A 15,889-nucleotide genomic window follows, 5' to 3' on the forward strand; every position below is an offset into this window, starting at 1 on the left:
GCTATTCCCCTAGCTCTCCTCCACCCTCCTATCCCTGGATACATTCCCAATCCCTACCCTCAGTTGCTAAGAGAGTAATTTAGTTGAGGGTGGAGTACAGGTTGTACACTTAGCCTGAGCAACTTTGCTTGAATGAGAGCCCTGATTTTTTTTTTAATGGTATTTCATTATAGAAATCTTGTACATTCAGCCATCAGGGATTCATTTCAATGGGTTTTCTAGAGTGCTAATGGGGCGCAGTAATACATTCATCTCTTCTAACTTTCCTCTGGTCTCTCAAATAGAGGCATAAGTGGGCTTCTCCAAGCACATGTGATTGCAAATAGATACTGAAGTTGACTTGAATCACTTGCTAACAGGCCCACCAATTTAGTGCATTATTAAATTGGGGGGAGGAAGAGAGCAGCATTCTCCTAGAGAAGAAAAAACAATCTCTCATCAGAGAAGAGCAATTCCCCCTCATCATTGCACTCCAAAGAAAGGCTTTAATGAGCCATTTACACCTGAGAGTGACAGTTTTAAGTCTTTCTTTTATGCTTCTGAACAATCCTCATGCTCAGAGATTCCAATTTTTATTCTGTGTAACAGGACACAACAGATTTTACTTAGCACCAAATATAGGAATGGCTAATTCTTATTGGCACTTTCAAGAGTGCAGTTGAGAGCCTAGTTCATATACCCTATATATCAGGATTGGATCCATGATTAATAACAGGCCTTGGGATGTTTCAGGTTAAACACTGAGCTAGTGCAATTAACTCCGAAGAACACGGTCCTATCCTCACTGAAGTCTATGGGAGTTTTGGCATTCAATCTAGGGTCTTTTAGTGACAAATGGACACAGGATTGGAATGCAGGTACGAATTCAGCTATTACATAGTAAGGACCCATCAGTGGATGCCATTTGCTGCAAGAAGAAACAAATTTGGTGATGTTTTCTCTTTGACATTTTATATAGAAAATATCCTTACTGCAGGGGGGGGGGAATGTACTGGCTTTTAAGCAGCCAGTCTCAGACACATACACTCTTGCTGCCTGAACAAGAGATGCAGAAGTTAGAGAATGTATTTGCTTAAGGAATTAAACACCTGGAAGAAGACTTCTTCAGTTGCCTACCTTACCCAATTCCTGTGACAATTATTTCAGTATGTCTTGGAATCTAAGAGCTGTGATGGGGTGTACAAATGCCACCCTAACAGGCTGGGAAGCTGTGTGCACCCCACCCCTTGGCCTGTCAATCAGGCATGGTAGGAAGGCAGGTTTTAAAAGGAGGAAGCTGCAGTACCCAAGACAGGAAACACTGAGAAGGGAGCAACTAGAGTAGGTCCTGGAACAGCAAGAGGATCCTTTCTGCTAGAAGCCTGCCAGCTCTAGGAGGAGTTCAACCATCCCAGGGTAAGGTAGGGAGGGGCTGACGCAGTTACCCAAAAACTCCAACGAAGCTGCTACCCAGGCACTCCCGAAACAAGGTGGTGCCTCAGGCATTTTTTGTTTGGCCTGGTTATCGACCCCTGGAGGGGTTTGGTTTGTATTGACCTGAACTCTTGATTTCCCTCCCTTCCCCTGAAGTAAAGTAAGCAGGGCCACAAGGGTGGGGCCACTACTAGGACTAAGAGTCTGTTGCTTGTACTAGGCCAACCGCCAACCCTATGGTGGAAACTCCAGCCCAGCTAGTGAGATGCCCTCTTTTTACAAGAGTGATTTTAGGTGTTAGAGAGGACTAGAAGTCCAGATGCCTGGATTCTGGTTCCCGGCTGCAATAGTGACTATGAGAAAACTAATTACTCCATGCCTCAATTTCCTCAACTGTAAAACAGGGATAACACCACCTATTTCACTGGGATATTGTGGAGCTTAATTAGTGTTAGCTTTGCATTTATATAATGCTTGCAAACACAGGATTTGCCATCCTAGCTACTACTGTTCCGTTAAGTTTGGCATTCTGCCTACATACTGGGACATTTAGGGGTCCATAAAAATCAGTAGTAGGCACCATTCTGTTTAGGGCTGGCTGTCCAGTGTATTGCTATGCAGGGCATCTGCGTTTGGGTGTTCACTACCTGGGCAGCAGGCTGAGTCCTGGGTGGGGAGCGAATGCTGCACATTTCTCTCTATTAGTCCTATTGCCTGGCTGAAACAACAGTGCTAATGAGCTCCAAAGGGAGCCCAATCAAACCCTCCTTGCTGGAGGCAACAATCTTTGAGGGAGGGAGGCTAAGAGGAAGGGAGGAGAATAAGGTTAGGTTCCAGGAAGCTTCCTTGGGACGTAAACGTTGTGCCTCATTAAAAACAGTGCCTGAATGGAACAGCAATATTCACTATGCTTGGAACATTACATACAATATATTAGCAGGGTGCAAGGACCTAACAGAGGAGCCTGAAGATGGGCAGGCAAGCCCAATAGGATCACTGTGTGTGCACGTTCCCTAAGAAGGTATGGATGTTTTTTTTTTTTTTTTTTTTTTTTTTTTTTTAAATCCTCACTTCCTTATTTTCAATAGTACCCATTCCCTTTGCAGGTAGATTCCCCTTGCTCTTAAATTCTTGTGTGGTTTTTTCCTTCTTCCCTCTGGGATGCCAAAGCATCGTAGGGTCTGAACCAGACTTCTCTGCAGGAAAGGAGAGACAGGTTTTCCCTGCTGAAATGGTCCATATACACATCTCAATTCTACATGCTACTTTGCAAGAGCTTCTTACTATTGTTCTTAGGATTGCAGAAAAGGCTGATACACCCCAAGGCTGATACACCCCAAAATTAACCTGCCTTAAAAGGGAATCTGATCTTTGTTTGAGAGATATTTAAAAGAACAATCTTCTTTCAAAGTCAGACTGAAATCCCAGCTCTCAACGGGGAGACAACCCACCACCAATCAACCCAAACACATGGTTTATTGCAGCCACAGGCCTGTGTGAGATGTGCATGTCAAAGTGTCCTTCCATTCCATTCCTATCAAATACTACATCAATGGGACTACAAACAAGAATTTAGTTGACATAACCGGCTTACCTGATGCCAATATACTATGGTGATGGGATCTTAAGAAATGCCTCAGGCCCTGCCTACATTATGGAATTTAACTACATTGTAGTTAGGTAACAATTCCTTAATGCAGACAGGGCCTTTGATTAGACGATTCATAAGAACAGAGGCACACCTTCCTGGGCACATGCTCATAAGCGCGCCCAACCCTGTGATCACAAAAATCCAGAACCCTTACATTGACTTCTCAGGGTAGATTCGTTTGGGGGCCTATCAATTTGCCTGCACCATCATGTAGGAGTGAAATAGACCTTTTCAGGAGGTGATGTAGCACAGGGCCATTTCCAAGCTGTTTGTGCTGGATTTTGTAGGGAGGTGTTTGGTTCTTTATCCCTTCCCAGAACACTAGTAACTCTTTACTTCTGCAGAGGGCAAGAGAAACTAGCTGCTGTGCATAGAATAAATTTGATTGTCTACAAAGTTTAATGCTGTTTTCTTGCTCCATTATTTGCACATTCCGTGTTTGTGCAGAACTACATTCCAAAGCTGAGAGAGAGAGAGAGAGAGAGCACGTGAGCTCCTGTTTTGTGTTCAAAAAAGAAAAGGAGGAAAAAAAGCTTATTTCTTGTTGAGTGCCAAAATATACAAGAGTTTTATGTGGTGTGATGGAAAGTTAAGGTGAAAAGGGCTGGATCTAGACAAGAAACTTTTCTTTAAAAAAGAAAATTAAAAACTAAACAGGATTTGGTGTTGCTTTGAAAGTCTCCTGCCATTTTACAGGCAATAAGAAAAAGGAAACCAAGAACACTTCTTTCCCCAAACCTGTGTATTTCCAGGGCTCTGTTAAACTGAACATGCCTACCAAAGGGAGGAGCAGCTGTGAGGCTAGAGCTCCCTTGTGAACATGTTGGTAACTTTTTCCAATCCTCTGGACCAATATCAACCTGAAGCTTGTCTGTCTTTAAGTCCGGATCGTGCATACTGCTCTGCAAGGGCAAAACCCTGTGCCCAAGCAGGGTGGGGCTCCAGGTACACACAGGCCCCATGTAGAACAGTTTGTAGGATCAGGGGCCCCTCTCTGTGTTTATGCTACTTGAATCCTAAGGTGATAAGCACCATATAAAAATAGCTAGGCAGATAAGGAGGCCCCAGCCACTCATCTTCTACCACTGATGGCTGGTATTGGCTGCAAAGGCCTGCAAGTAATGGTCATAACATTCTTACAATGGGACACTAGCCAGGCATCTGCTCCCTTTCAGGTATGTCCTTTAAAGTTGGTGAATAACAAGTCAGGATCAAGTAGACTACCTTCCCCTTCATAGATTAATAGGCATTACATGCGCATATCTTACAGGGAATAGACTCCCTTCGATCCAGTTCATGGGATGGTTAGGTGTTTTCCTCTAAGAGCAGAATTTGTGTTCAACAGTAAGCAAAAATGGGAGCAAGCAGAGGTCCTGCTCTCTAGCACTGTTTTGCAGAGATGTGATCAAAAGCAAATGTAAGTCAGACTGCTAGTCCTAAAATTGTTTATAAGACACAATATAGATGCTGGATAAGCTGTCTCTGTATATATGGAATCCCTTAAGTTATAGGACATGAGTGAAATTTCAAGGATATTTTCTCATTTTAATGTCTTCCACCTCTATTACTCCATGGACCTAAAGTTTTAAAGTGGTGTGCAATAATTTTCTGGCAGGAGCAGTGGCTGTGGTTTCTAGTTTATGCTCTTGGGTTAGGGAGTGTTTGGTTGGGGAGTATGGAGCATTATAGGGAGCCCAGATACTAAAAGGCAGAAGTTTTTAAAGTACATTTTATTTTTTTTTAAAAATCCATCTGAAAATAATTAGCATGGTCATTAGAGTGCTTGATAAAATGGATGCTTTTAAAATGTAGCTAGTTATCAAACACTAAAATGGCTATAAAAATCTGAATAACTAGCAGAGGTATTTAAGGGATCCAGACTTGAAAGGGGCTTTTTTAAATGTCTTATGCTGTTGATTTAAGTTTGTGCTTCCTAGACACAATCAAGCTTCTTAACTTGGTTACAGTAAAATGAATTCCAAAAATGTTTCCTCCAACTCACATCAAATCATTCGCAATTAAAGTTAATTAAAAATTTCCTAACTGCCTTTGTAATTAGGAACAAGTGGAAGGTAACCCTGCTCCCCCTACGCACCTGAATCCCAAAGTTTTCTCTATAAATGTTCTGCAGAGCCCCCAAAATACCTTCTGCCTCTTTTTCCTCTCCCTCCTAACCTCCCCCATTCCTTTCATATTTGCTCTTGCAGCTGCAGGGCTGCTGATCCCCGTCAGCAAAAGTGCTTGGCTAAGTTGGGTTCTTCTAAAAGTAGTTCAATTTGTTTGCTGCTGTCTGTGCATTTGCCTCATGCAAACCCCTTCTGGCATCATATGTGAATATGGAGGTATAAATGGTTTATTGGACAGAACCCCAGAGTGATGAGTATCATGCACAGACTGCACAGTGCCCCATTTTTTTTTTTGTCTCACTCGCAGATTAAACACTGGCACACCTCTCACGCCCAATTTATCATTGTGTAGGCCAACAGGCAATGAAGCTACAAGGTTGGTTTTTTTTATTATTATTATGGCAAGTTTTTATTGTAGCAAAGTACAGATGCTGAACTGTTGCCAGTCTCCTCCCATGCCCCACACTTAATCTTTCTGTAGGGGTGTGTTAAACTCAGTGTCCTGGCTCAACTTCAATTTTTAATTACACTTGGCCACACTGAATCCCACCCCTGCAAACTCAGTGTTTTTCTTTACTTCCCACTCTAAAATGGCTGTGAGCTATTGAACAGCCAGTAGTGTATATAACTATATACCCCTCCTAGCTAATCTGTGAACAGCCACTGGTGGTTTTAGGCATGTGTAACAGCATAGAGCATTGTTCTTCAGGGGTCCACCCCACATGTACCAGCAGCAGCCAGAGCACTAGCAGGCTGAACAGTCAGAGGGCCCTATCTTCCTTTCCATCTTCTGCTCAGGAAGTTCCCAATCCTTGTAGAGACTGTGGGCCCCACCAAACAAGAGAGGGAGGGCATTTCCACTGTTTGAGGGAGGCTGCAGGGAGATTTGTCTTGCTTTGGGTGGCTTTGAAGAACTGGGGCAGTTGAGCCAAGTAATCCACCCTCTGTGCAGTCTCTCTTACAATTAATGACACTTGTTGCATGCAAATTCTCTGTAGAGTAAGAGTGGTGATTGTGAAATCACAGGTAGCACCACCAATGGTCTAAAACTATTGGCATGGCATAGATACGTGACTCACTCTAGCTGTACGTCTCATTAGGTGTAATTTGTAAAGTCAAAATGGCTGAGAACTTAAATTGGATGGTAACAGATTGTGAAACCCAGTGATTATTCAAGCCTGGTGATATTCTGAATCAAAGGAGCTCTGTCTCAACCATGCTTGTGGCTGTTTCCATTGCCTCATACTGAGGGCAGGTCTACACTACGGGGTTAAGTCGACCTAAGTTACGCAACTCCAGATACGTGAATAACGTAGCTGGAGTCGACGTAGCTTAGGTCGACTTATTGCAGTGTCTACACCGCACTGGGTCGACGGGAGAAACTCTCCTGTCGACTTACCTTACACTTCTTGTTCCAGTGGAGTAACGGAGTCAACGGGAGATCGATCAGCAGTTGATTTAGCGGGTCTTCACTAGACCCATTAAAATCAACCCCCAGTGGATCGATTGCCGCAGCGTGAATCCCCGGTAAGTGTAGACATACCCTGACTCTACAGACATTCTAGGCTTTAGAGTGACTATCCTGGAATCTTCTTATCTAGATTATTGTGCTACTCAAACCGGTTGCTGTAGCCATTTCTACTGTATTGGTAACGCCCTCCCAGTGCAGCAATCATTAAAACGTGTATGACCAAATGCTTTCTCTGCACTATAGAAATGACTACATTTAAACCATGGAGCTGGAGTATGTTTCAGGCACAATCATGGCTAAACCAGGTTGTAACACAGATTGATTGGCCAGTGTTAGTTGTGCTTAAGTGCTGTAGTTTGGATCACTACCTGGACTGAAGCTGATTTTAAAATCAAAATCTAGTAATGAGTTGACCCCAGCCTGCTGATCAACAAAGCCCTATGAAAAGTAGGTTCAGCCACAATTGTTTTAACCAAGTTCAGTCACAAATGTTAAACTTGGAATTGCCTTCAGTGGCACGGGATCGGAGCCTGATTTCCAAATGTGTGTTTTATTTAGGAGGAAAATGGCAAAGTTCAGCAAAACTCTTCCAATCCTACTTCAACATTTTACTTCTTAGTTTGCATGACTTGAGTTCTTTAAACAAAACAACAATGGATGAAAACTGGAGAACGCTAATTATGCAAGCCAAAAAAGATTATTGATGGGATCTTGTGTGTATGTGCTGGCCTGAACTCTGTCAAATGGGAATACGTGGCATGTCCCTCAAGTTTCCAGTGGATGAGATGATCTTGCTTTGTCCTGTTGAACTCACCTCAGATACTCTCTATCTCAGACACACATTGTTAACTGCTCATTAAATAGGTCTGGAATCATAGCATTGTTTTCCACGTTTGAACCTGGTCTCTCTGATCATCTTCCATTTAAGACATTTTTCCATTGTCTGCTCAGCTGATTAGTTTGTAGCCAAATATACTCTATTTAATTACACTGAAATGTAACTTTTACCTTTTGGCCAAATTCCCTTCAAATTCAACAAAAAAGAGTTGTGCTTGTTATGACTATTAGCTTCAGGGGCATAAGGAACCTTTATCAAAAGTTTACGATGGGAATTTCCAGGAATATTTCTCCCCTCGCACATCCCCGGATACCATAGCCTTGAAGGATTTTAAGGAAGTCTGAGCCTCCCACACTATTGTAACACTGGCGCAGTTCCACTAGTGCTAGCCCACAGTGACAGCCTGCATTTTTACCATTGGGTCATCTAGACCTACACTGGATGGTGGGAGATTTCCCTTAAAGTCCTCAATTGTCAACATAGTCTGAGTGGTCAGAACAACATGGAAGATGGCCAGCCAGACTTCCACAACTGTGGGAAAGAGGGTCACTTGTAAACGGGGACATAAATCCTTTAATGGGATTCAGAGATTATAAACACTCTGTAATATCTTGCAATAATATTAATATTTAGACTGTACACTGTGCCTTTTAATTTTAGGATAACATGACATCCCAACATTAGACCATTTAGCGTCCCTGCAAGGAAGATATCTTTATTTTATAAGGAGGTTAACTGAGCCACAGAGAAGCTAAAGCCAATCTGTTACAATCTGGATGCATCAAGGCTAAGGCCACATTTAGCATCCTAAATAAAAGTGGCCTGATTTTCAGAGTTAACGAAAGCTGTGGGTGCTATCTCATCAGTTAGGTGAGCATATAGCTGTCTAACATGAGGCACTGTAATGGAGTGTATAAACCCTGTGCAGTGATTAACCAGGGATTAACATGAGCTTGAGCCCAATTAGGCCATTGAGTGGCACCTGGAGGGGTATCAGGCATAACTGGTAATCTAACCCAGCTGGGTCTTATAGAGGAAGGAGTAAAAGGCAGTGGAAGTGGCCCAGAAAGGAGAACCTGATGAGAGGTAGCTGGGAGTTCTCTCTCGGGCTAAAAGCTGAGAGAAGCTTGAAGCCAGAGCTAGAGGAGCCAGGAAGAAGCCATGCTATGAAATGAGTAAGAAAGAACTTTGCAGACATTAAGCTGAGCTTGAGACATTAAGCGGGAAGCTCTGATGAAGAAGAGGAATGGGATCTGGTGAGGAAGCTTGGGAAGCTGAGGGTGTCAAGGAAGGCTGCTAGAGGCAGGGAAAATCCTGGGTACAGACAGTTAAAAGGCAAAGGCTACAGGAGATGCTGATTCTCACTGGAACAGGCCTGAAAGGGGGCTCAATACAGAACTGAGACCTACCAAGAGGTTGGGAGAGGAGGGGTTCTCACTGTGGCGAACTCAAGACAGGTTCAGTAAAGTACTGGGAGTTGAGTGTGGTACCAAGTACTTGAGTAAGGATTTCTTTGAGTGGTATACATTGAATGTCTGGGGTGAGGAACCATGGGTCTTAGTAACACCCAGAAAAGGGGGGCAGAGGAGACTGGAACTTCAGGTATTGTTTTATGTGGACTTGGAGTGCCCTGGAAGGGGAGAGACTTTGACATGACTGGGCTGGAGGGTCAAGTCGTGGGAAAAGGCAGACCACCCAGCACCAGAGCAAAGGTCAGCAGGGGATGCTAGAGAGGAAAGCTGCTAAGCCACACTCAGCAATGAGAGGGCACACCTGTGCTGAGTCCTCTTCTACAGGCACTTAAGTTTCAAAACTTTTGCCTAAATGACTTGCCAGGTCTCATCTACCTTATGGGAATCCACCACGTTGGGGGACCTGGTTACAAAATAATTATGTTATATGTGACTAAGCATCATCTGCACAGGTGGGATTCAGCACTAACAATATTCCTGAGTTGTGTGGCAACCTTGGACTCTGCAGGGCCAGGGCCATCATGATAGTTAGTAACACCATTAAGACCCAGTTGGTCCCATCTGTACTGGAGAGACCAAATATTGTTTGAACTGCACCTGGCACTATTTTGCTATAATTCAGTGGCTCTCAACCTTTTCAATCTAGCAATATTAGAAGGGTAGGATGGTCACAACTTCCTGACACCCATATGTGATCCCCTGATCGAGAGTCTATGATGCAACTCCAGTGGACTGGTCACAGTGGAGCCAGGACCCAAATCAGTGACAGATTTGGAAAAATACACCCTAGAAGTTACCTGCTCTGTCCACAATACTCCTTATAAGTAACAGGAAAAGCGAAGGGTTACATTTTGCTACAAAACATAAAATTTTAGAGTGAACTTAGAGTGATCAACAAGATCATTTCTAACTCTATTCAGTGCATTTCAAACACATTTGTGGCAGTTAAGAACTGCAACATATGACTGTGGTATTTTAAGCTTTAGCCGCCTTCGTGTGTGCCATGTACCACACACTCTGTCCCCAGCATAGCTGTTACTGTCAGCCTCTGCTCACTTGTGAAATGGGCACCAAAATGTTTGCAGTTAGCAAGAAGTCCACTTGCTCGTGTGTGCAATGAAAGGTCTGAGCTCCATGCTAGAGTGCGCAGTTGCCAAATATACTGCAGGACACTACGCAGTGCCACATTCCCTGTTGATTCTCTCACACACAGGAATCAGCTGCAGACCAAGACAAAGGATTCAGCCACGCTCAATTGCAGTAATATCAATACCATAGTCCTATTCCCAGACCAAATAACCCCACACAAACAAAACCCCTACATTCAGAGGGGGTTAAGCTTGAGAGTACATATCAGTAACTAAAGAGTGAAAGTAGTTTCAGGGATGCTGTAGTTATCCTAAAACCAAGCATTGTAAATCCAGACTTAAGGTTGTGCTTAAAGAACAAAACCCAGACATATTCAGATAAGAAATGAACAGCTAAGGCACCCGGAACCATCATAATGCTACCCTGTGACAGCATCATGCAGTAACCATAGAATTGTGACTAAAGCATTTAACATTTGTGATCCTAGATTTTAGATTAAACTGATTTTTAAAGACACCCCCCCCATCCCCTGTTTGTGGCATTACTGTACAGCAGCTTCCGTGGTACACCATTGCAGCCCAAACAGCCAGAGCACACTAGCCAGTTAAATTGGATTTATGGCCACTTTGCCTCACTGGAACACTGAGTGTGACAGCTGCCAGCTTGGTCAAAGGACAAGGGACCGTCAGAACTAAAACCATGATCCTCTTCAGCTCAAGCTAAAGAGCCAATGCGCTCTATTTGGGGCGGTCACAGATTCCCATCCTCTATAGATTGGGCACAGAGAGGATGGGTAACACACATTCACTAGCGAGTTACAGGTGCAAAGCAGGCAGAAAGTGTACTGGTGGATCTGGAATTTATTTTGCAATTAACTTACTGGTTTAGAAGGCTATGTCAACACCAGTCTGCCTATGTAAGGAGGAGGCAGGGAGAACCCAGTCCCAGAGTCCAAATGTCTCTGTGCTTTAAGGATTTCCTTTGCATTTGTGTCTCAGTTCCTCCAGCAGTGCTGCCTCAGTACTGACACAACAGTGCCACGGGGAGCCTTTCACACACCAATGCTCAAGCTAGTATGCAGGCCTGGAATATTTCTTCAAGAGCAGGGACAGCTGGACCAAGTAATCTATCACTGAGATATCTTGCAGTTGTACCACTGACTTTTTACAACTAACATGCAAATTAGCTATAGAAGGAGGGCAATTGGTTGAGTTCTCCGATGTCAGAATGGCCAAATGTAACAGTTACTTGAGCCTGTCTAGCTGCTATATAATCATAGCAATTAGATACAACCACCATTAATAAACTTATCTTAAAAACAACTTAATTTCTTCAAATATAGCCTAGGCACAAGATTAATTTATTTTAACTATATGGAAAATTTGAAGTCTGCGTTATTCTGTTTAAGGTCATTTGGGACAAAAATTAACATGCTAAATTTTGTAAAGGACCCATTTAAAATTAACTCTGATGGACTTCCTGTATGTTCTCAGAAAATGCATTCTCTACTCAAAGGCTAAATGTTTAAGTTTGGTGAGGAGACACTGTATTTTTCATACACAACAAAGAGGGTGAATCCTTCCTTTAAGTGCAAAATGAAACTCAGCCTTAATTATGGAGTCTCAACCAGTGCCTCCATAATATGGTAGCTAACTATCCTAGAACTGGCCTCTGTAATCACTGAAATACTAACAGTGTGCACACAGTTCTAGCAAACTAACTGTAGGCAAACCCATGCACTGCAATAATTTTGCCTCTTACTAGCCCAACAGCTCTTTGAGATTGAAATGGGCCATCCACCAGATTAATTCTGTTTGGTCTGAGAACAAGAAGCTTTGTGTAGGTTTTGAAAGCCATGTTTATAATCCCTGTTGCTCCCACATGACCATTCCCCTTGTAAACAGAACCATTTCTGGAGGTTGCCCAAAATAAAAAATAAATAAAAAAAAGGCAGAAACTTTGAGTCCTGTTTTAAAGCATAAAAGGCTTTATCTTATCTGGAGTAACCGGTACAGGATAACCAGGCTTATCTTATCACTACATATTTATGTCAAGGTTTAAAAGGACTTGAGGCTGTTATGCCACATGGAGCAGAACGCCTACACCGATAAAGCTGCAGTGCTCTGATCCAAACTACACTTTCCTTCTCCCCCAGATACATGTGAGAGAGGAGTCAGAAGCATTTCCCCTAACACAGTGGAATCCTGTTCTGGGGTGTCCAGACTAGGGCTGATGGGCAAGGTGCCTAGGTTTTGGGGGATCACCACTGGTTATCTGACAGTCTGAATTAAAATGCAGCAGTCAGAGGCTGACCTGCCCTCAGAGAAAAAAAGTCAGAGGGTGACAGGGCTGGCAGAGGCACATCCTGCCTATAATTTATGAGCAGTGGCAAGCTAAGTGTATCAGCTCATAGAGATGCTCAGGGATAAATTATGGCTCAGTCACTGGGCTGTAAGCAGCTGTGGAAAACGAGCAATGGTAGAGGGAAGGCACTCAGCCTGCATAAGCATAACTCCTCCAGGAGCACCTGGGGCAGGAGGGTGGTGTGTACTCAGGAAAAGGTATTTACTACAAAATATATGGCATGAACTCCTCCAGCACTGCCTGACTGTCTTTAGCTGGTGGGTAGGGCAGGGCCCCAAACATAACTCCAGCCAACACTAACATATCATCTTTGGCCTATTAGCCCTGGCCGCATCACCAACAGGCAACCCTCCCATTCTGCTTTGTGCCCAAAGAAAGCACACAGCCACACTACAGACACATCCTGCACAAGGACATTGGTCAGGAGAGACTCCCTGCACTCTTCTGCACCCTCAGCCACCAAAATTTGGCCTTTTGTTAATAGGTCTAATCTTGCTGGGGCCTTTTCCTATTTATTTCATTTGGAGCATATAGTTTAGAAGATTTAAAGTGCTGCGTAGCTTCTACCCTAACTATTTGTTATACAGTGACTACTGCTGAGGAAGGGCCTAAGCCTGGAACAGCAGAGGGTCCTGAAGAGGTCAGGACTATGGGGAACTGTGGATGCTGCAGAGGCAGCTTGTATGAGTGTTTTATGTAGAGGGGTTACCCAGCTCTCTCCACACACTCTTGTTGTTCCACGCTTGTGAGATCCCAGGGCTTGATCCTGAGTAATGCAGAATGTTGCACGTGTATATACAAGGCAGAAAGTGATAAGCAAGATAAGGAGTAGCAGGGACCCCAGGCCTGCATTAACTAGTAGGCAATGCTTAAAAGGGAAACATACTTAAGTGGCTTGTTTTGCATGCTGAGGATTGCGCTTAAATCAATTCTCTGTCCATGCCCCCAACTCTCTCACCTTGCATTCTTGAAAGCAAGGACATATGAGATTTACTGTTGCTCAGCACTTAACTTTGCACCCATCTGTAGATTTTAGTCACACTTGTGTAGCCTGCGCTAAGTGTAGGCTTTGTCCCTCTCTAAACCCAGTAACACTTGCTGAGATCATAGCTGGCAGTCTGAGGGCAGCTAAAAATTCATGGTTGCTCTAGTGGCTAGCTCACATAGGAGATTAATGAATCTCCTACAGATGCTAGCTACAGTTCTTAATTCTTTAGTGCAGTGGTAGAGTCTCATGCTTTTAGTGCTGAAGGTACCAAGTTCAAATCCTACTGACAGCCCAACTGGGGTCACTTATACTTTCACCAAGGAGGGATGTACAGGACCAAGAGGCCTTAAACTTGCTCGAAAGAAACTGACTGGGTTTATTCATTCACGGAGAGAATATCAGCACTGGGAAGGAGATTGACTTTTTCCTTTTGCCCGTGTAATATGAATACCTGGGGACAGGTTGTAAATGTGGAGATCCAGGATGCATTGTGAACACCTTCTGTGCATTATTGTGGATTAATAAACAGTTTGAATCAAGTCTCCAGTGGGAGCACATGGATCCAAATGAAGGACATGCCAACAGGTATAAAATTATATGAGAGAGAGACAAGGGCACACTAGATATTTCAAGGGTTTGGATTCAACTAGAACCAATGAGGGGAATTCATTTTTGAAGCAACCATAAACTCTTAGCTGCCTCGGGCTGCCAGCTAATGATCTCAGCAAGTGTTACTGGGTTTAGATTTTAAAAGAAACTCAGACTTAAACAGAGCTTTTGCAGAAATATCATGAGTGACAGCATGTGCTACATCTCCCTTCTGTTCTGAGGCAGTTCATATGCCCAACAGCTATAACCCAGCACCACTCCTCTGTGCAAAAGCACAGGGCTTTGTATATTTCCCATAGTCAGCTGGAGTGTGCCTCCACACTACCAGTCACGGGGTGGGTTTGTTATTGCCCAACAGTGGTCAGGATACCAACAGCCCAGCCTAACACATTAGTATTAATTATGCTGAAATTGTAGAGAAACTTACTCCAGTCCAGTGCAATGGGCCTATGCAATGGTCTCTGCACCACCTATGTCTCCATTTACACTCCATGTTATGGGCTTAAGTGATGTAGAGGCCCCCTGCCCTAAAACAAATTGCACCCTTAACCCCCAGCATAATATGAATCACAACACAACAGCCCCTTTTGTTTTGCATTTTGGCCTTTTAAAGGGGGATCTTTCATGTTGGAGAAAGATTTCAGACATACTAACCTTATACATACTCATGCTAATATTGTGTTTTGTTAAATTAGTAACACTGTGTGTTCATCCACTGACTTATCTCCCTCGCAGCCCAGAGTGGCTAAGTGTGTTTTACATCATTAGCTATCTTAATGTAAAATCCTACTGAGACAAGGTGCAGATACTTTTTACCTCCACATAACTAGTTGAGGTAAACCCCAGGTGGGGCATATAGGGATGCAAGAGGCACTAGCATCACACACACTATTGAGCAATAAGTGCGTTTGATAATGTAACGTTTTGTAATTGAATATCATGCAGAAGGGGATCGATTGGGGTAGATTCTCTGACAACTCAAGTAGAACTGCCTAGACTAGTCAAAGCGCACAAGTATCAATCATCACAGCTCAAGACAAGGAGCATACTTAGTGTAGGACACCCTTGCATGTTGTGTGTGTGATCCTTAAACGTTGGCACTTCATCTGTTCTGCACTTCCAATTCAAATTGGATTGAATTAATCTATTAATAAAAGTTCACTTGTTCTCACTCTCCCCTCCAGTCTCTGTTGACAGTTACTGCAGATACAACATCCAGCTAACCCTACTCTTATTGCCCACTTCCTAAGATGAAGTGATCCAAAAGTTTGCAACCTAATGGATGGATCGCACAGAATGAGAAAGTGGGCTGTCAGGCAGATTACTGAAATAGCTTCCATTGGAGTGAAAGCACTGTGGTCATATGATGGCTTGGCAAATTTATTTTATGTATGCCTTAACTTTCTCCTTCTCACCTTCCATTTTCCTCTGTTGTGAAAGCCTCTTTCCCTCCCCTCCCCCTTCCTGCCCCCCCCCCTCCCGGCCACACTCTAGGCACCAAGAATAAAAGAAAAGTACACTCTGGGGGTAGAATGTAGCGGTGTGGAAAGGACTTGTAAAATACAGTGCTCTCTCTCACTAGCTGCATGTTCTCCTTAAATTTCAATGTGGAATACTCCATCCAGATGTAGATGTCATGATGCATATGTTTCAACATGCATCTCCGCCATGCTGCCTTGTGTTGGCAGAGCATGATTCCCAACTACACCGCAGGGGAAAGAGAGAGAGAGAGAACGAGAGAGACTGCTGCTACAGTCTCAGGGACCAGAATTGTTTGTTCTATGTTTTTTATAAACAATAGGTGGCAATTTTACCAATTAAGTGTGCAGGGAAGCAGCATGTTCAGATCAGATGCACACAGCAGATGC

This window comes from Terrapene carolina, unplaced genomic scaffold (assembly GCF_002925995.2).
Source record: "Terrapene carolina triunguis isolate 2854851 unplaced genomic scaffold, T_m_triunguis-2.0 Scaffold234, whole genome shotgun sequence".
NCBI lineage: Eukaryota > Metazoa > Chordata > Testudines > Emydidae > Terrapene > Terrapene triunguis.